This window comes from Amphiura filiformis, chromosome 15 (assembly GCF_039555335.1).
Source record: "Amphiura filiformis chromosome 15, Afil_fr2py, whole genome shotgun sequence".
Taxonomy (NCBI): domain Eukaryota; kingdom Metazoa; phylum Echinodermata; class Ophiuroidea; order Amphilepidida; family Amphiuridae; genus Amphiura; species Amphiura filiformis.
This window is the reverse complement of record NC_092642.1, coordinates 28,151,657-28,173,634: the sequence shown is the minus strand read 5'-3', so window position 1 is coordinate 28,173,634 and position 21,978 is coordinate 28,151,657. Positions and strand designations below refer to the sequence as shown.

Here is a 21,978-nt window from a genome sequence, read left to right as displayed (position 1 = left end):
AACCCACCATGGAAGTTAATTCTTGCAAAGATGTCCTTGACTGGAGGCACAGCAATGCAAGACCACAATCCTCATTGACTTGTCTTAGCCACTGTCTTGATTCTACTTTTGCAACTGGTTTCCAATTGGATATATATCAGTGGATCAAACTATATCTGAAATATTTCAAGAGTAAAAGGGAAAAATAGTGATTTTCTGCACATTATACTCTTGCCTTTTACAGTTATAGGTTATAATGAATGTGTTTCCCATATTGATGCGTCTAATGCATGAGCCCCAAAGGCGGGGAGTGCATTTGACACATTTTAATGTGTCAAATTTTAAAACATCTCAGTACAAGTGCATTATTTTGTACAATTTCTTGAGCAAGAAGTGATGCACATTTATTAACTATTTCATACATGAGAAAAATATTTCATGATTTTTGCTTATTTATAATAAGATTGTCACTAAAGTGTTGGAAAATACTAGCAAATATAAAAGCATCAACCCGCAAGAAAAATGAACGCGTCCAAAAGTACATGTACTGTGAGTAGCATGCGGAGTGCGCGCACGTGCATTTAATCAATCAATGCATGTTTTCCATTTTTTAACTTGCTCTGATTTGTTATTGTTATCTAAGAGTGTATGAATTCTATTTAATGATTAAAAGTAAGATGTAATGATTGACGAAGAAAGCATAAAGAACTTTTAAGTTAAAAAAAAATTATAATTTTTTCACTAGCTACGCTCGCAAATTTGAACATTTTTGATCCAAAAAAACCTGTTTAGTTTTTTGTTTTCGCTTGGAAAGTGGACCTTTTGGCCTTTGATGATTTTTATTGGGGGGGGGGTACCCCTGAGTTAATATATGTATAATCAAACCCACCATGGAAGTTAATTCTAGCAAGAAGTCCACAGCAATGCTAGACCACAATCCTCACTAACTTGTCTCAGCCACTGTCCTGGTTCTACGTACTTTGCAACTGAATGGTTTCCACTGCCTATGCCAAATATCTGAAATGTTTCAACAATAATAAAAGAGACAAACAATTAGAAATGTTGAGTACAAAATAATATTGCCAACAGCTCCACAAAATGATCAACAGTACAGTCACTATCAATTTCATTACACATTGTAAGTAACACATTCTGCAACGTGCCCGGTCCTATGTTTAACATGGTTTCTGAATTCAAAAGCTTCATTTGCAAGAGAACATACCAATATTTAAGGTTATTTGCAATAATATGATCAGCTTGTCCAATTATTTGGGTTTTTTTTGTTACTGCGCGAGTCATTGAAGTCCCTACGTATGCCTGTGTAAATTCAAAAGTACACAGCATGAAATTGTTGTTGACTTGATTTACACATTTGAAGTACAAATATCAATTGGTTTAAAACAATGTGAGTATCGAATCAAGTAAATGGAGGATGCATCAGTTAAACATATTTGTTTTGCAAAATCTCTCGGGATGATGATCCAATTTCATCTCTGCAGCAGCCGAGAGGATATAGAATTATGACAGCATTCAAGCTTTGACTTTTTGACGAACAAAGCATAAAGAACTTCATTTTTTCACTAGCTACGCCGCAAATTTGGACATTTTTTGACCAAAAAAAAACCTGTTTTGTTTTTGCTCGGAAAGTGGACCTTTTTGGCCTTTGATATTTTTATTTGGTGGGTACCCCTGAGTTACTGTATGTATAATCAAACCCACCATGGAAGTTAATTCTAGCAAGAAGTCCACAGCAATGCTAGACCACAATCCTCACTAACTTGTCTCAGCCACTGTCCTGGTTCTACGTACTTTGCAACTGAATGGTTTCCACTGCGTATGCCAAATATCTGAAATGTTTCAACAATAATAAAAAGAGACAGATAATTAGAAATGTTGAGTACAAAATATGAAAATAATATTGCCTAACAGCTCCACAAATTGATCAACAGTACAGTCACTATAAATTTCATTACACATTGTAAGTAACACATTCTGCAACATGCCCGGTTAGTCTGCAACTTAGACTGAATCACTCGACCAATCTCGAACAAAATCGCCATGCGTAGCTTTTGAAAAATGAGTGGATTTGGCCTACTATCACAACAATTTTTGACACGAAGATATCTAGGGATGATGACGCTATGCTGAACTGACCAATCGAGTGCATGGATTTTCTTACTCGAGAACTCTAGCTTCGAATTTGCACACGATAGTTTCGCATTCAATGGTAGAGTGTCGGACAGTGGTGCATTTTTTTGCACCAGTGGTTATTTATTCTGTTAATGTTGAAATTTGGATGAAAGTTATTTTGATGTCGAGTCAACTGTATCTATAATCTTTTGAGAAAGATTGGTCTATTTTGGACAAAATTTTGCTGAAGTGTAATTTTAGCAACATTTTTGATGCAATCGCCTGTCGTGATCGGCTAGTGGGGATTATGCACTTTCAGTTTCCCACACGTTTGAATGGGAATTGGATTGTGCACTTTCCCAATCTTTGGTGAGCATATTTCTCCAATATTTTGAGAAGTTGACGTCAAATTTTCTATTCTATATTGTTTGGCAATAATGTCTTTTGCCAATAGTATGTTAAAAGTTGTAATTTTGTGTTTTTGATCGCAAACAACATAGGGTATTTTTATTCCCGATTCGAATTCTGAACCCTTCGCAAGGGTGCAGAATTCGACTGAACTTTGACGATAAATTTGCCTTTTTGGACACTAAAATGCATTCGATCCTTAATTTTGTTTCAACCGAGTCTTAAATTACTAAGCACAATAAGGTTCTGACTTGCGCAAATAGTTAAGTGTGCATTTCCCATTGATATCCAAAATGGCCTAAGCCAGTCCTAAGTAAAAGAGTCCAAGAGCAGAAATATTTGGTGTCAAACCACATTTGTGTAAATTTATTTGCGTAGCAAAATTAAACACAAATTTTCGGTCATAGACCTTTGTCAAGTGATGACCTTGACAAAGGTCTATGACCGAAAATTTGTGTTTAATTTTGCTACGCAAATAAATTGATACAAATGTGGTATGACACCAAATATTTCTGCTCTTTGACTCTTTTACTTATCATTATTGAAACCTTCGCAGCCACTATGTTTCTAAGCCAGTCCTAAATATACATAGGCCCCAGCTAAAAATGCAATTTTTTGNAGTAAAAAACAAGATCCAAAGTATTGAAAAGTGAGATTTCCCCCAGAAAATGGCATAAGAAGCTTTAAAAATCAAAAATCTGAAAAGAAAAAAGAAATACTGTAGCCTGCCCTCTGTTGTTCAGATTCGGTCAAGTTAGATGTCAACAGACCTGAAGTGCGAGGATGTGCAAATAAGTGACAAAAATTTGACCTTGAATTATGTTTTATAGTCAATATATTCCAATAATTCAATAAATATATAATGATATTTGGCCTACACTTGAACTCATTTGCAATGAAATGTCATTTTTTAGTAAAGCATGGCTTTTGCACCAATGTGTGGTTGCAATGCTGTTGAATTCTGCACTCTTTTCCGATGTTGAAGTTCATTTCATGGAATTCAACGAACTTTTATGACATAAAGCAACATTTTTTTAGTAAGTACACTGCTTGGGAACTTTCTTAAAAAGCTAGATTTTTGGTTAATAGCGAGAATCACGGCGTGAAAAGCGAGATCTTGTTTTTTGCCGGGCCTTATACGTGTAGGTATGCTAGGTGAATTCAAATTTGCCATCAAACTGCATCATTTTACATATCAAATTAAAGCCCTTGAGTAAAGAAAGCCAAAACTGAAAACATTTTTGTCATAGCACCAGTCCCGTAACAAAGTTACATCTTGTCAAAATTGACTTTCATCAAAAAGATTCTGCTAGCAAAATTCCCCAAAACAGCATCTAGGGGTGTTTCTAGATCTTAGTTTCATGGCGATAGCAGCTTTTTTTTAATGGAACTGCTGTCAAAATCTCTCTAAAATTCCATGTGCGAGTGGCTCATCCCCATAAAAAATCATTTATTTGGGTCAAGTGAAGGGAAAACATATTTATGTAGGTTTCCTTCACCGACCTGTTCTCGAAAAAAAATTCAAATTTCTATGTAAATATGCAATATGCATTGTGTTTGGGCCCCGGTCTAGGCGAATTTCGCTGACTAGCAAATGTGTTAACTAAGGTTTGCCTGGGATATCTAGGCTACATGTACATGTCATAGCATACATGTAGGTACGGCGTATGCAAGTGAGTCTATGATCGGCTGTGTTTACTTCTGAACTTCCATTGCTTTACACAATGTCATGCTTCAGCAAATCCGACTAGATTTTGAATGCAATGGTCTCTAGCCAGACATAGACCGTAAGGTACTAATTTCGAGGAGCATAACAAACACCAAATTGGTGTCGTATGACCTTTGACATGCATGCATTCTTTTGTGGAGAATTGACATGGTCTTTCAATTTGTGCAGAGTGTCCTTGGCAGACTTGACTATGCTTCAGTGGTCATGAAAGGATTCAATAGATAACCTCTTACCTCTGCCCCACTAATCCCCAGCTATTGTCTGAAATTGCTCCTGGGAAAATATATTATAACAACTCAGTCCCCAAAATGATAGTCATACAGCTCAACTTACCGTACTTTGCCTAACCAGACAGTCCATGCCAAAATTGTTACTACACCTTTACATTTCATCGAATCTCTTTTTGATGTCTGTCATTTTGAACATCATACTTGAAAGATGTATGCTATGTAGAAACTTTATTTTGCAATTTCATAATTTGCATATTATTAGCATATTTGCAAGAAAAAACATGAAAATCAATAAATACCTATATTTTTCACAATTTCAATATTTTATTAGAAATTAAGCATGTAGGCCGTTTGTTATGACTTGATGAATGAAACTGTTAGACAGATTTTGATATTTTTGCTTATTTTTCCTTTTTTGCCCCAAAATGTGTAAAAATCACAATTTTTTGGATGACCTATATTTTCTTTGAATATTTATCAAATTTCTTAATTTAGGTATAATACAGTGCAGCAAAAGATGTCAAAAAAATCTGTTAAAACAGATTTCCAATAAATTGTTCCATTTTCCATTTTGGGTTAAATACTCAATTTTCATGCGCGGGATATTTGAAACATAAAATGAAAACATGTCCATTGCACTTTTTCCTCGAGATGTACTATAATATCAAGGTTACGGATATATTATAATCCCTTCTTATCTTCACTGATCCATCAGATACCTATTGTTATGAATGATCAATGAAAAGGTTCAGAACTGGGCTACTAATGGTCTTGTCAAGTATCTATAGTTATTTTCATGACTGTGTCAACTCAAAAATCATGCAAGGTCGAATGTAGGAAAAGTATGATCAGTTGAGCTGTATAACGACCAAAAGATAAATGACTGACTATCATTGACAGGGTTCGCCTTAACTCATTTTTTTTGCATAGCAAAAATTGCTATGCAACATTTGATTTGTATAGCAATTCCCAAATTTTGCATAGCATTTTTTCAAGGCTGTAGTACCGCAGTACCAACATGTTTTTTACATCCATTATTAATGCAATGGTGTTACTTGAATGTTGATTGAGTCAATGTATATTATTGATAATGAGAATTTTAAGTTTAAAGGGGTACTACACCCCTGTGGTAAATTTGTCACTATTTTTGCAGTTTTCTTAACAAATAATAACATACTGGTAACAAAACTTATGTATATTATTGGGGCAAGGAATCCAATTACTACACTGAAATTTCAGTGATTCAAGACAAGCGGTTCAGTATATATGATCGGAAATGAGGTACATCCTAGCGGTACCTCTTTTCTTATCATAAATAACGTATCCGCTTGTCTTGGGTCACTGAAATTCCAGTGTAGTAATTGATTCCTTGCCCTATAATATACATAACTTTTGTTACCACTGTGTTATTAGTTTTTGAGAAAAAAAAAAAAATAGACACAAATTTATCGAGGGGTGTAGTACCCCCTTAAATGAGTTTTTAAACTATTAAAATATGGAATGTGAAATTAACTGCAAAAAATAAAAGAAGAAGAAAACCATAACAATAAACACAGAGTAGTACTGGTGTGTGGTGTTTTATTAAGTCGATCTGTTTTAATATTAGTGCACAAATAAAATTAAAAACAAAATATCAATCTGAAAATACCTTGAATAATGTGCTCTTATATAAGGCTGGCATTTTCGGTCGGGTAAAGGTACCCGCCGAGATTACATTACCGGGTAGGAAATACCCTCCCGGTACCAAATTAAAAAACAAACTTTTTAAGTTTTTTATTTTTCGGTTTTGTAGTGTCCCTGGACCTAGACCTAAATGCTAGGATCATTCATGGTTGACCTAAAAAATATAAAAAAAATTCAAGATATTTTGTTATTTTTAATATGAAAATTGATAATTTATATTCATGTCATAGTCTATTAATGATTTCAAAATGCATTCAAATTCATTACATTTTGAAATCATTAATAGACTATGACATGAATACAAATTATCAATTTTCATATAAAAAATAACAAAATATCTTGAAATTTTTTTTTTTTTTTTTTTAGGTCAACCATGAATGATCCTGGCATTTAGGTCTAGGTCCAGAGACACTACAAAACCGAAAAAAAAAAAAATTTAAAAAAAATTTAACATTTTTTTTTTTTTTTGCAATTTCAGGTACCGTTACCACTCCGAAAATTGCGGCGGGTACCCGGTACAAAATTACCCGAAAATGCCAGGCTTGCTCTTATACTGTAGGCCTATCGTCATACATGCCATGACATGCCAACCCAAAATTGTATTTAAAAAAAAAAAAATCAAAATTTTATCTTATTTGATTTTATTATGTTATTTTTTTTGTTTGGGGGGAGGGTTTAGGCCCCCTATTATATTTCTTTACAAGCCGACGTCAAACGTCGGCTTGTGCTGTCTCTTCTCAATTCTTTCTTACAAGCCGACGTCAAACGTCGGCTTGTGCTGTCTCTTTCCAATTCTTCTTTCTTCTTCTTTCTTCTGGCAACCGCAATCAACTGCATGTAGCTCCGCAAGGGATTGACAGATTTCAACCAAACTTGACCCAAAAGACCACTGGGCTAGGCCAAACCTTCCATTTGACTTTGACCTTGCTGTGACCTTTGACCTAGCTATAATGGTCAAAATGTGATTTCACAAAAATGCTACTCCTTCCACAAATTTCATGCGATGAGGACATGGTTATATCATGTGACTCAACTTTAGTCGGTGTCTATAGGGTGTGCTCAGATAAGGGGTCAAAGGTCATTAAGGGGTCATTTCGGTCAAAGTCTAAAAATATTCAAAAAATCACTGTCTTTACAAATTACATAGCAGAGAGTATCCATTAGCACACATGCATCGCTACTAGCCAGGGTCTTTAGGATGCCTACACTTTTGGGGTCAAAGGTCATTAAGGGGTTACTTCCGGTCAAAAACCAAAATTATCAAAAACGTTCAAAAAAATTTTATCTCAAAATGGCCATGTGTTTTGAACTGGTACACTGATAGCCTGGAGCCGTGACATTGGCGCAAGATTTTTATACGTTCTTGCCCATTTTAGTTCACATCATGATACCCTATATACATGTAGGTAAAATACATATCAAATTAAAGCTATTGATGAGCTCTTTAAATTGGTACCATAGGTTTGCACATACCATGTAAACTTCTAAAGTTAGGACTGTTAAAGTAAAAAAATGACAGGGTGGAGCCGTGGCTCCCACACATCAAAATTTAGAATGGGATTCTGCTAATTTACCAATAGCTTGTTACCTACCTGAAATGATTTAACTCAGCTAATTTAACTTTCATTTCATCATTGGCATGTGCATTATTAAAGACTAGGCGGTTACCCGTATTTGGCGGTTCTCGGCTGTCGCGATTACCTGGCTGATGGTGACTGTACTCACCAAGTTTTATGCCCATAGGACAGTTTTACTAATTTGACCTCCGATGACCCCTTGTGACCTCGAAATGACATTCCAAAATTTGGCTCTAAATGTTGACTGTACCCACCATGTTTCATGCCCATACAACAGTTTTTAGTAATTTGACCTTGGATAACCCCAAAATGACCGTCCAAAAACTCTAAAAGTTGACTGTACCCACCAAGTTTCATGCCCATACAACATTTTTTACTAATTTGACCTCAAATGACCCCTGGGTGACCCTGGATGACCCCAAAATGACCGTCCAAAAATTTGAATCTAAAAGTTGACTGTACCCACCAAGTTTCATGGCCATACGACAGTTTTTACTAATTTGACCTCATATGACCCCTGGATGACCTCGGGTGATCTTGGCCCACTAACCGAAACAAACTTGTTCTGTCTGAGGTCCAGATGCACCCACCCATCAAGTTTGAGGAATGTGCGACCCCTAGTCTCTGAGAAAATAGGCGGAAAACAGTTTTTACTAATTTGACCTCAGATGACCCCTGGGTGACCTTGACCCACTAACCAATAAAAACTTGTTCCGTCTTAGGTCAAGATGCACCTACCCACCAAGTTGCATGCCCATATGACAGTTTTTACTAATTTGACCCCTAGATGACCTCTGGTGACCTTGACCCACTAACCAATACAAACTTGTTCTGTCCCGGTCACGGCGCACCCACCCGTCAAGTTTGAGGAACGTGCGACCCCCAGTCTCAGAGAAAAACAGTTTTTACTAATTTGACCCCTGGATGACCTCGGGTGACCTTGACCCACTAACCAATACAAACTTGATCTGTATGGGGGCAACATACACCCACCCACCAAGTTTTCACGTTTGAGGAACGTGCGACCCCTAGTCTCTGAGAAAATAGGCGGAAAACAGTTTTTACTAATTTGACCTCAGATGACCCCTGGGTGACCTTGACCCACTAACCAATAAAAACTTGTTCCGTCTTAGGTCAAGATGCACCTACCCACCAAGTTGCATGCCCATATGACAGTTTTTACCAATTTGACCCCTAGATGACCTCTGGTGACCTTGACCCACTAACCAATACAAACTTGTTCTGTCACGGGTCACGACGCACCCACCCGTCAAGTTTGAGGAACGTGCGACCCCCAGTCTCAGAGAAAAACAGTTTTTACTAATTTGACCCCTGGATGACCTCGGGTGACCTTGACCCACTAACCAATACAAACTTGATCTGTATGGGGTCAACATGCACCCACCCACCAAGTTTGAGGAACGTGCGACCCCTAGTCTCCGAGAAAATAGGCGGACAGACACACAGATAGACAGACAGATAGACAGGCGACGCGGATTATTATATAGACTAGGCGGTTACCCGTATTTGGCGGTTCTCGGCTGTCGCGATTACCTGGCTGATGGTGACTGTACCCACCAAGTTTTATGCCCATAGGACAGTTTTTACTAATTTGACCTCAGATGACCCCTTGTGACCTCGAATTGACCTTCCAAAATTTGGCTCTAAATGTTGACTGTACCCACCACGTTTCATGCCCATACAACAGTTTTTAGTAATTTGACCTTGGATGACCCCAAAATGACCGTCCAAAAATTTGACTCTAAAAGTTGACTGTACCCACCAAGTTTCATGCCCATACGATAGTTTTTACTAATTTGACCTCGGATGACCCCTGGATGACTTCGGGTGATCTTGGCCCACTAACTGAAACAAACTTGTTCTGTCTGAGGTCCAGATGCACCCACCCACCAAGTTTGAGGAACGTGCAACCCCTAGTCTCCGAAAAAATAGGCGGAAAACAGTTTTTACTAATTTGACCTCAGATGACCCCTGGGTGACCTTGACCCACTAATCAATACAAACTTGTTCTGTCTTAGGTCAAGATGCACCTACCTACCAAGTTTCATGCCCATATGACAGTTTTTACTAATTTGACCCTAGATGACCTCTGGTGACCTTGACCCACTAACCAATACAAACTTGTTCTGTCCCGGGTCAAGACGCACCCACCCGTCAAGTTTGAGGAACGTCGACCCCAGTCTCCGAGAAAAACAGTTTTTACTAATTTGACCCCTGGATGACCTTGGGTGACCTTGACCCACTAACCAATATAAACTTGTTCTTCCTCATACCAAGCTGCACCCACCCACCAAGTTTGAGGAACGTGTGACCCCTAGTCTCCGAGAAAATAGGCGGACAGACAGACAGACAGAGGCACAGAGTCACAGAAGCACAGAGTCACAGACTACCAGTATTATTATATAGATAGGCGGTTACCCGTGTTTGGCGGTTCTCGGCTGTCGCGATTACCTGGCTGATGTTGACTGTACCCACCACATTTCATGCCCATATGACAGTTTTAGTAATTTGACCTTGGATGACCCCAAAATGACCTTCTAAAATTTGATTCTAAAAGTTGACTGTACCCACCAAGTTTCATGCGCATCGACATTTTTTACTAATTTGACCTCAGATGACCCCTGGGTGACCCCGGATGACCCCAAAATGACCTTCCAAAAATTTGACTATAAAAGTTGACTGTACCTACCAAGTTTCATGCCCATACGATAGTTTTACTAATTTGACCTCAGATGACCCTGGATGACCTCGGGTGATATTGGCCCACTAACTGAAACAAACTTGTTCTGTCTGAGGTCCAGATGCACCCACCCACCAAGTTTGAGGAACGTCGACCCTAGTCTCCGAGAAAATAGGCGGAAAACAGTTTTACTAATTTGACCTCAGATGACCCCTGGGTGACCTTGACCCACTAATCAATACAAACTTGTTCTGTCCTAGGTCAAGATGCACCTACCCACCAAGTTTCATGCCCATATGACAGTTTTTACTAATTTGACCCCTAGATGACCTCTGGTGACCTTGACCCACAAACCAATACAAACTTGTTCTGTCCCGGGTCAAGCCGCCCCCCCCCATCAAGTTTGAGGAACGTGCGACCCTCAGTCTCCGAGAAAACAGTTTTTACTAATTTGACCCCTGGATGACCTTGGGTGACCTTGACCCACTAAACAATATAAACTCGTTCTTCCTCATACCAAGCTGCACCCACCCACCAAGTTTGAGGAACGTGCGACCCCCAGTCTCCGAGAAAAGAGGCGGACAGACAGACAGACAAACAAACAGATGTACAAACAGATGTACAGATCTGGTGAATTATAGTAAGATAACTGTATAATTTAGGCCTATTATTAAAGTTTAGAAGTTGGAAGTTGATGGAGCCCTGGAGCAGAATTACGACTGTTGCCTTACAGAAAGGCAAAATGTTCATACCGCAAAATTGGTAAAATCATGTCGTATGTATTCTAGTTGGTGAAATTATTAATTAATACTTTTTATTATTATAAGTGCAATTGAAAAATACTTTTGCTTGTCCCTATAGTAAGTTAAAAGCAATTAAGTTTTAGAATTGTTTGGGCTGGAGCCTTAAATGCGAAGAAAAAGAAGGACAAAAGTGCTGAGCAAAATTTGCAATAAAAATCAAATCTGAACTGAACACTCTGGTAATTATTTTGGCAAAAATCACAACAGAGTGAATGTGACACTGACCTAGGCCTAGTTTACCATGTGTAAGATCAATAATGCCACCATCACAGGCTATGTGGGACCCTTTTGTTCCATCATATTTGGAACAGATACTGAAGAAGTTGATGATGACAATATGGGCATTTCTGAGGAATTGATAAAGAGACAATGATTCGCTTACAAACTTAATTTGGAAAAACTCTGTTGTAGCACTAAAGCCATCATCAGATAGTAACAGAGAATATTTTCTCTTTCATGTTACATCTGATGGTGTCATCACTCATCAAACTAACTGAAACTATCCATGTTTCAGAATATGGATACACCTAATTTCCCGGTGCACAAGTTATTGAAGGCTATTGGCTCTATACTAAAACCACCAGAGAAGATTGCTTTTATAAGAAACTTATGAAGGAAACCATAGTGCCCAAGGAAAGTGTTCTTTATGTAGGTGTGGATTTACAAGACAGAGGAAATTCACCAGAGTTGTACATGTACCTTCTGAAGTCCGTAGATGAATGCGAGATCATGTGTTCCATTTCCGTGTACATACCGGTACTAGATTCTCTCTTTAAACTGCCCCATTATTACAAAAGATTGTTAAATTTTCCTTTATCAATCAGTTAGAAAACATTGTACATGTGTTTTTGTGCAAAATTGTGTCTTGTAACATAAATTGTAATTATTTGTACATGCATTATCAATATCATTAAGAGTTTGAAAAAAATTTGTACATTTTTATGCGTTCCGACAAAATGTTCAGCGCCATGGAAAATCTATAGCAGGTAGCATAGTAAAAGTACACATTTTCTGAAAGCTCTAGCTCTATAGAGCTCAAATATAATGTTCTTTTTGATGTGGGGTATAAGATCAACAACAAAAAATCACACAAAATTCAGAAAAATTTTCATAAAAAATCTCACTTTCTTCTTGCAATATCTCCCTAACCATTAGCCCCCCATAAAAAACAATGTCATTTTTGGATTCCTTGTGAAATTTCCTTGCTGAATATGTATACTTTTCCTGTAGTAGCATACACAACCACTGAAATAATTAGTTTCAAATGAAAATTGGCGTATTTCTCGGAACAGAAAAAGTGAACTTTTCATGTCACACGAAAATCTACCAGTTCAAAACGTGTGGCCAAATGTAAACAGACTGGAGTAATATAACCATCATACATGAATCAGTGTTACCTGATGTATGCATGGTATTTTTTATTTTTGGGGTCAAGGGTCATTAAGGGGTCACTTCCTGTTTTTAGCTATATAACTTCAAGAATTTTTATCTCGACAACTGAACATGTTAGAATTTTTAATTAAAATTGGAACAATGCATTTTGTCGGTGTACATAAGGTTTTTTTTTTTCGAGGTCAAAGGTCATTAAGGGGGTCAAAAGGTCAAACAAAAATTTAAAAAAATCAAAATCCATGTTTAAGTTCCGATTAAGCTGAAATTCCCCAGGAATATTTCTTATGACATCCTAAGCACAATGCAAGAGCGGTTGACCCCATCCGTGACCCAGGGGTCAAGTTATAAGGGTCAAATTGCGGCTTGTATTCAGCGTCTGTTGACTCTAGTTAAGTTAGGCGGGCAGCCTAACTTATTTCTTTCTTGCCATTTCCTCTTTCTTTCTTCTTTCTTCTTTCTCACAATTTGCTACTACTTCCACATCCTTGATCAGATTTCGACCAAACTCAGTCACAAGCAGTATTGGGTAGCTGGCTACAAAAGTTATGCGTTGTTTAACGTCAGAGGTCATCCAAGGGGTCACAGGGGTCAAAAAAGGTCATTTTAACCAAAAATGCTCTGATTGAGCTGAAATTTAAATGCAATGGTCCTTATGACATTCTAAACATGCTTAAAATATTTTTAAAGTTATTTAAGGTCATTAAGGGGTCAAAGGTCAAATTTTTCAAAATGCTCCATTTGAGCTGAAATTCAAATGCAATGATCCTTATGACATTCTTAACATTTTAAAAATATTTTAAAATTCATTTAAGGTCATTAAGGGGCCATCAAGGGGTCAAAGGTCAAGTTTTTCAAAATGCTCCAATTGAGCTGAAATTTAAATGCAATGATCCTTATGACATTTTAAACATGTTTAAGATATTTTAAAAGTTATTTAAGGTCATTAAGGGGTCAAAGGTCAAGTTTTTCAAAATGCTCTAATTGCCCTGAAATTTAAATGCAATGATCCTTTTGACATTCTTAACATTTTAACAATAGTTTAAAATTCATTTAAGGTCATTAAGGGGTCATAAAGGGGTCAAAGGTCAAGTTTTAAAAAAAAACAGCTTTCCACGATCAAGGTATATTAAAAAGGCAATTAATGAAACAGTCTTACTAAAATTAATCCTATCCAGCACAGTATTGCTGCTTGATCAGATCGTCACAGTCATCCGCCTAACTTACCTCGTGCCCTTGCAAAGGGCACAGTTATCTAGTTACCTAGCCGGACACCGCTAGGTCTTAATGATGCTTCTCGGATCTTTCTTCTTTCTTCTTTCTTTCTGGCAACAAATTTCAAAATGCTTCTTCTCCTACATCTTACATCCTACAATGACGTCACTTGCACATATGCATCGGCTATATCCAGTGTCTATAGGATATTCACAAATTTGGGGTCAAAGGTCATTAAGGGGTCATTTCGGTATAAAACCAAATATCTTCAAAATGCTTCTTCACCTACATGTTACATCCTACAATGACGTCACTTGCACATATATATCGGCTATATCCAGTGCCTATAAATTATTCACAGAATTTGGGTCAAAGGTCATTAAGGGGTCATTTCCGTCTGAAAGCTAAAAATATTCAAAAAATCACTGTTTTTACAAATTACATAGCAGAGTGTTGTCATTAGCACACATGCATTGCTACCAACCAGGGTCTTTGGGGTGTCTACAGTTGTGGGGTCAAAGGTCATTAAGGGTCGCTTCGGTCAAAAACCAAAAATCATCAAATATGTTCATTTTTTTTATCTCAAAACGTAAACAGACCAGAGTTGCATAAACTTCATATATGCATTAGTGTTACCCGATGTGTACACAGTATTTTTATTTTTTTTGTCAAAGGTCATTTACACGTCATTTTCGGTTTTAAGCTAAATAACTTCAAGAATTTTTATCTCCATAACTAAGCATAGTGGATTTTTTTAATTTAAAATGTAACAATGCATTTTTGCGGTGTGTATGAGGTTTTTTTTATATTGGGGTCAAAGGTCATTAAGGAGGTCAAAACGTCAAATTTGCAAAAAAAGTGTAAAATTACGGAAAAGTAGCTGTATCTCAGCCTATGGAAGACGGATAAAGCCCCTACATGCTACAGTGATGCACCATTAATGGTGTGAGATGTCAATAATAGCCGGTCAAAGGTCAAACTTAAGTTAAGACTGGCATTTCCGGCCCCGGCTAGGTCCAGATCTGTAACCAGATCTAGTTTCTTCTTTCTTCTGGCAACCAATCGTGACATTTTGCGTGACTTGCCACGTTTCGCCCTAGCTCTCTTATGCTTCGACAGATTTCAACCATACTTGAGCCAAATGACCACTGGACTAGGCCAAACCTTCCATTTGACTTTGACCTTGCTATGACCTTTGACCTAGCTATAATGGTCAAAAAGGTGATTTCACAAAAAATGCTACTCCTTCCACAAATTTCATGCGATGAGGACATGGTTATATCGTGTGACTCGACTTTAGTCGGTGTCTATAGGGTGTGCTCAGATAAGGGGTCAAAGGTCATTAAGGGGTCATTTCCGGTCAAAGTCTAAAAAATATTCAAAAAATCAGTCTAAGTTACAAATTACATAGCAGAGAGTCACCATTAGCACACATGCATTACTACTAGCCAGGGTCTTTAGGATGCCTACAGTTTTGGGGTCAAAGGTCATTAAGGGGTTATTTCCGGTCAAAAACCAAAATTATCAAAAATGTTCAAAAAAATTATATCTCAAAATGTAAACAGACCAGAATAATATAACCAACATACATGAATTAGTGTTCCCTGATGTATGCATGGTATTTTTATTTTGGGGGTCAAATGTCATTAAGGGGTCACTTCCTGTTTTTAGCTGAATAAATTCAAGAATTTTTATCTCAAGAACTGAACATGCTAGAATTTTTTAATTAAAACTGGAACAATGCATTTTGTCGGTGTACATAAGGTTTTTTTCCATTGAGGTCAAAGGTTATTAAGGGGTCAAAAGGTCAATCAAAAATTTTAAAAATCAAAATCCATGTATAAGTTCGATTAAGCTGAAATTCACCAGGAATATTTCTTATGACATCCTAAGCACAATGCAAGAGCATTTGACCCCATCCGTAACCCAGGGGTCAAGTTATAGGGGTCAAATTGCGGCTTGTATTCAGCGTCTGTTGACTCTAGTTTTTTTTTCGTTCTTTTCTCCCTTTTCTTTCTTTTATTTAGGGGTTCATTCATATATTTTCATGACTAAGCGGTTGTTTATGCCCGAGGGCCGCTTGCGGCCCGAGGGCATAAAACAACTTCGCTTAGTCATGAAAATATATGAATGAACCCCGCTCATACATACCAGAACATTTTTTGATTCTTATTTCATCAAAATAATAACAAAAAGTTACTAAAATGCACGATTTTCCTGCACTTTTCCTACCCGGCGATCTAACATCCGGGACACCGGGCATAAACGCTGTTTATGCCCGGCTCTCGACTCAATCACGCAGCTGTTACATAGCGTGTATGTATGAACATTCTTTTCTCCCTTCTCTTCTTATTTTTATTTTTTATTTTCTTTTTGTCTTTTCTTTTTCTTCCTTCTTTTCTTTTCTTCTTTTTTTTTTCTCCTTTTTTAAAATCTATTTAGTTTATTTCAATCAAAATGTTTCAAATTCACCAGCTGCTGCCTGCTGGTCAATAATTAATTTAATATTTTACAAACACTGCCCTCTATGAATATGTCAACAAACATGGTCAAGACCTTTGACATGGTGGAAATACCAAGGTCGTGTTTGCTGTTAAAATTTCACTTCAAAAATCAGTAATACTGACACTGTGCAATATGTTAATTATTGAAGTGAATTAGGCCATAAATCAACATTTCAGGGGTTCAGTTGCTTCGAAAATGATGTAAATAATACAATTTGAGGCAGTTTTTGACGGGGCTTTTGAGCCTATGAAATCTAGATATTTCGTTACATCGCATTTTTATATGATGCATTTGTGCAATTGCAGCGCAAGTTTTGCAAACTGTGTCGCATTTTGCGATGCGACACAAGGTAAATCGAACCCTGATCATTGAGGACCGAGTTCCGCAGTCTAGTCTTAGAATGTGAAGCTATCGGTGAGCAAATTCGTGGCTAGAGCAGTCTCCAGCATGTCCACTTCTAGCTTCTCAATCTCATCATCATGATTATACTAAAATGCAGAAAACCTTTGACGAGCGCGACTACCGTGATGTAAAACTGATGTTGCAAATTCGGCGCTAACAACGCGTACAGCGCACAGTTCATTCATAAATTTCCACTCGGCAACAACAGATCGCCTCAGCAGCCAATCAGAGACAAGTGCGTGCAACGCAGTAAATACGCGATGTATCCTTACAATACGCGCTCGTCAAAGGTTTTCTGCATTTTAGTATAGGCCTATATCATGTTCTTGAATCTCGAGCAAGGATTTTCAAGAAAAAGTTTGTTCTGGACTGTGACTGGATTATTACTTTGGTCCATCAACATTTGACTGCCTCCACTTGTAATAGTATTCCTACAAAAGTAGCTTCAATAAACTTTAAACTTGTACTCTAGAACATGAGAAAAACTTCGCAAACAATAAACACACCAGCATGACTAGTCCGAATAATCAGACCCAGAACAAAATATTAATTTCTGACATGATCGTGTACTGGGTCTGAACTGTTTCCATATGAAATCTTGATGGCAAATTGGACAATAGAAGCACATGGTTCTATGTGACAGCTTTTTAATCCCTATTCATGTTAGGTGAATCACGCTATTGTGGACCATCCTTCATTTTTTTGTCCTTCTGATACTTGAGTGTTTGGACAAGCGGAACGGTTTTTTGTCTACCTCTCTGTTTGTAAACAAACCAGGAGGTCGAAATAGTCCTCCTCGCCGAATACGAAAGTCAGCGTAATAGTACGGCACTACAGCATGACCAGTGACCAGAAAATTTTGAGTACGGTAAAACATGAAAACGGGTAAGCTTACTCACCACCAGATTGAGATTACAGTCTAAAAATCACCACATCTCATCCAGATTATAGTAGAAATATAGTTTGGTTGTGCAGACTTTAAAAAAAAGTTCACTTTTTACATCTAAATCCAAATAATCATGCTATTTTACCACCGTATTCTGATTTCAATTTCTGATTTCGTCTCGATCCGTAAGCGGCCATTATCATTATTATAATATAAATGTATCCTCTTTTATTTGGAGCACCGCGCCATCCAAACGGCAGATGGATGGAGATTTTGGAGCTTTTTGGAGGGAGAAGGGAAAAAAGAGAAAGGAAAGGGGGAAAGGAAGGAAAAAAGAAAGAGGGGGAAAGGAAAGGGAAGAGAAGAAGAGGGAATGGGGAAAGAAAGGACCAAGAAGGAAGGAAAAGCAACAGAGAGGAAACGTGAATAAATAAAAGAGAGGGAAATGAAGACTCCGGGGAGGAAAACTTAAAGGAGTATTTCGTGATCCTAGCATCCTCTATTTATGTCATTTTTCATTAGATATCCACGAAAAAAACCTATTCCCAAAATTTCAGTTGATTCCGATTTTGCGTTCGCGAGTTATGCATGATTATGTGTATTACACTGCTCCATAGACAATGCGTTGTAATTTCGTTCTGGTGCACCAGAACGAAATTCAAATTTCACGATATCTTTGCTAAACGAATTAATCGGTAAGAAATATTTTGTACATAAACATTATGTAGCCAGAGGTTTCCAGTGATATAAAAATCTCAACTTTTTTGAGAAAAGTGGGGGATGAGGCTGTGGATCACGAAATGCCCTTAAGAGGTATAGGGGAAGGTAGGAAAAGGGGAACGAATGAGGGGGGGGAAGAAACAACATGCATGTTTATTTGTGGGGAAGCAATTCGTGCACAAATGGAATCGAAGGAGGTGTAAGATTGGGGAAGAAATTGAAGAATATGAAAAGGACAGAGAATTTAGTGATTTGAGGGGAAGTAATTTAAGTGAGTATAATTGAAGGGGGAAGGAATGAGAGAAAGGGGAAGAAACTGAACTTGGAGAAGACGGAAAGAGAATGAATAGAAACTAATAGCGTGTTTCTATTGAGTCCCCTGCATTTTACCGGTAAAACTGTTCGCCGTCAAATAGCGGCGAAAGGCGGATAACGGTCAGTTTCCATTGCACGTTGTTTACCGGTAAACACTCGATGAACAGCGTCAATTGACACACCTTTAAAGTTTGCCGGCGAAAGGTCGTGCACTGGGGTCAATCCCCGGGGCAATCGCAAAGCATTGTGGATTTTAATATTGTAGTATTTTCTTAATTGTTTGGCTAAAAATGAGGTAGCAAACATGAGAAAAGAAGACTGAAGAATAATGTTTTTTATTAGCGTTTTCATTCGTTCTCGTACATCAAAAGCTATCAAATTACGCCATTGGGAAATCCCCCTCAGTGATATCGACGTGAGTACTCAGTATTGTTGCGCGCAAAAAAAAATAGGTCTTAGAATTTAATCTTTCACAGTTTAATTTCAGTTAATTCTTTTTAGCGAATAGTAATTTAACATCAACAACATAATATTAAATTCATGAAATCTTTCTAATTTTCTGAAGCACACACCGCCGCGGATCCGAGTTGATTTCTATTTTTTTCGCATGCACAGCTGGATTCATCCGCTGATGTTGTTGTTGTTGTTTTATTTCATGGCTTTTACTAAGGTCATAAATCATAACTCATGTTAAATATTTAGCATAATATGTATAATGCAGGGATAATGCATTATGAATATTTCTTCCATTTACTTTATTTATAGCAAGTGAGTCAAATATTTGTATGTGATTAGGCCTAAGAAATTTTGCGAACGGAATGGTATAATCATGGTATAAACAAGCTAGCTCATTGATGATGCAGAGGTCAATTTCGCGACTCAACTTCCGTTTTCTTCCCTGTATGCGCATTCAATCGGAACGGAGTGAGTTTCTATTGACGTTTACCGGTAAGCGTCCCCGCTATTTTCCTTCCTCAAGAAGGAAAACGTTACCGGTAAAAACTCGCCCCTGTTTACCGGTAAATAGCGGGGAAGGTCAGTTTCTATTGAGCAGAAATAATCCCTTTACCGTCTTTTTACCGGTAAACGGTCCCAATAGAAACACGCCTTAAGAGAAGGGGAAGTAATTTAAAGGGAAGGAATGAGAGAAAGGGGAAGGAATTAATTGGAACACTAAATGAAGAGGAAAAGACAAGTAAGGGAAACTTAAGGAACAGAAGGGGAAGTAATTTAGGGGGAGTAATTTAAAGAAGGGGAAAGGAATGAGAGAAAGGGGAAGAAATTGAGAAGAAGGAAAAAGAAGAAGGAAATGGACCGGGGCGGGGAAATGGACCCGGAAATGGAACGAAGGGGAGCAAGGGGGAAAATAATTTTTAAAGAACATCAAAACTACATTTTTGGGGCGCCCGCTACGGCGGGGGCACCTTATTGTCACGACTTTGTGAAAAGCTTCTAATTTCACTCTTGCTAGATTTACTTCGCAATTGTTTATAAAAACACCAAATAAACCCAGACCTTTGACCTTTGTATGGCTTAACCAGTTTACCGCCTATTAGAACCCGATAGACGGTGACCAACACTATGCACTGAAAGCCAAACTAGAGTCAAGTGACTCTATAAGTGGAGTAAACTAGCACTGACTCTCCAAAGGAGTCACCTGATTATCACAGGAGAGTCAGTTGACTCTACCTGTGGGGTCAATTGACTCTACATTCAGAGCCGTCGACGGAGTCAAGAAATTTATGACTCTTCAAAGGAGTCAGACTCTGCAATTTCTTGGCTCTTGACACCATGGAATGTATATTCTCCCATTCCAAGGGAATGGTGGTCAAGCCGAATTTTCTCCATCGTGTCGTCTGACAATCGCCTATGGCGTGAAACTCAGAGTAAAGTCTCCTATTCCGATAGGTCTATACTTTGAATTTTTATCTTGATGTACATCTATGTGTATCATTATTTTGTCTTTTTTTTCGGACTTTGGAGTGACCCTGTAATGGAGTCAGGGTGACTCTATTAATGGAGTCTGGGTTACTCTGGGAGCAGAGTCCAGCCACTACGAGCTCTCTCTATCTATTGACTTCTTTATCTTGTAATTTAGTTTTAGTGTCTTTTTTTTAAGAGTTCGTATACTTTATGTGTATATTTTCACCCGTATAAACTATTTAACTCGAGGGCGCTTTTCCCGCTTTATTTAAAATAATTTTTAAGTTAGAGATAGTGGACTAATTTAAATTAGAAAGAGCGAACCTTATTGAAAATTAAAGATGTAGGCCTACAGTGGGCTTTATTTGAAATTAGGAATAGCGGGCGCTGTTTAAAATTAGAGATAGCGGGCCTTATTTGAAATTAGAGATAGCGGACCTTATTTAAAATTAGATATAGCGGACCTTATTTGAAATTAGAGATAGCGGACCTTTTTTAAAATTAGAGATAGCGGACCTTATTTAAGATTAGTGATAACGAACCTTAGGTATAGCGAACCCTAATCGAAATTAGTGATAACGAACCTTAGAGATAGCGAACCTTAATTAATTAGGGATAGCGAACCTTAAACAAAATTAGTGATAGCGAACCTTAGGTATAGCGGACCTTTATTGGAATTAGTGATAACGAACCATATAGATAGCGAACCTTATTCAAAATTAGTGATAGCGAACCTTATTTTAAATTAGTGATAGCGAACCTTATTTAAAGTGATTTAAATAAGTGATATCGAACCTTAGAAGTAGCGGACCTTTTTAGGTATAGCGAACCTTTTTCTATTAGAGATAGCGGGATTCTGATCTCCATAGACTTTACACGTTAGTGATAGCGAACCTTAGAGATAGCGAACCTTAGAGATAGCGGACCTTAGAGATAGCGGATGTCACCAAAGATACATGTACTTGCTAAGTTGCTAGTGGCTTTTGGGAACTTTACTGAGACACTTGTCGTGAGAATTCAACAAATGTTGGAAACAGCCCCCAACCCTATTGTGCCTATATGCAAGTAATGCCTAAAAAAAGGTCAACTCATTTTAACTGTTGATGATATTGCAAGAGCTTTGGAACAAGGGGATTCAGTGCATATGGCAGTTCTTGACTTCTCCTCATGAACGCCTACTGAATAAGCTTCATCATTATGGGATTAGAAACAACCTTTATCAATGGATCAGAAGTTTCTTAACAAATAGGATCCAGAGAGTTGCATGTGAGGGCAACTTTTCATCACCCAAAGAGGTCCTTTCTGGAGTACCACAGGGGACGGTGTTGGGGCTGTTGTTGTTTTTAACCTATATAAACGACCTCACGGACATGTTGAACAACC

General features: G+C 37.7%; 1 protein-coding gene across 6 annotated transcripts in view; it reads right to left on the bottom strand.

The window, feature by feature from the left end:
• LOC140171450 (uncharacterized) overlaps positions 1 to 17,847 on the bottom strand; it is a 71,719-nt gene extending 53,872 nt beyond the window's left edge. For 5 of the 6 annotated variants that reach the window (XM_072194711.1, XM_072194712.1, XM_072194713.1 and 2 more), the window contains exons 1-4: positions 17,651 to 17,847; positions 1,699 to 1,826; positions 869 to 996; positions 8 to 155 (exon numbers count right to left, since the gene is read on the bottom strand). The gene's annotated coding sequence lies outside the window, so the exon portion shown is untranslated. The remainder of the gene's footprint in view (positions 1 to 7; positions 156 to 868; positions 997 to 1,698; positions 1,827 to 17,650) is intronic. The other variant, XM_072194715.1, reaches the window with a different exon arrangement.
• Positions 17,848 to 21,978: the final 4,131 nt, after the last annotated feature.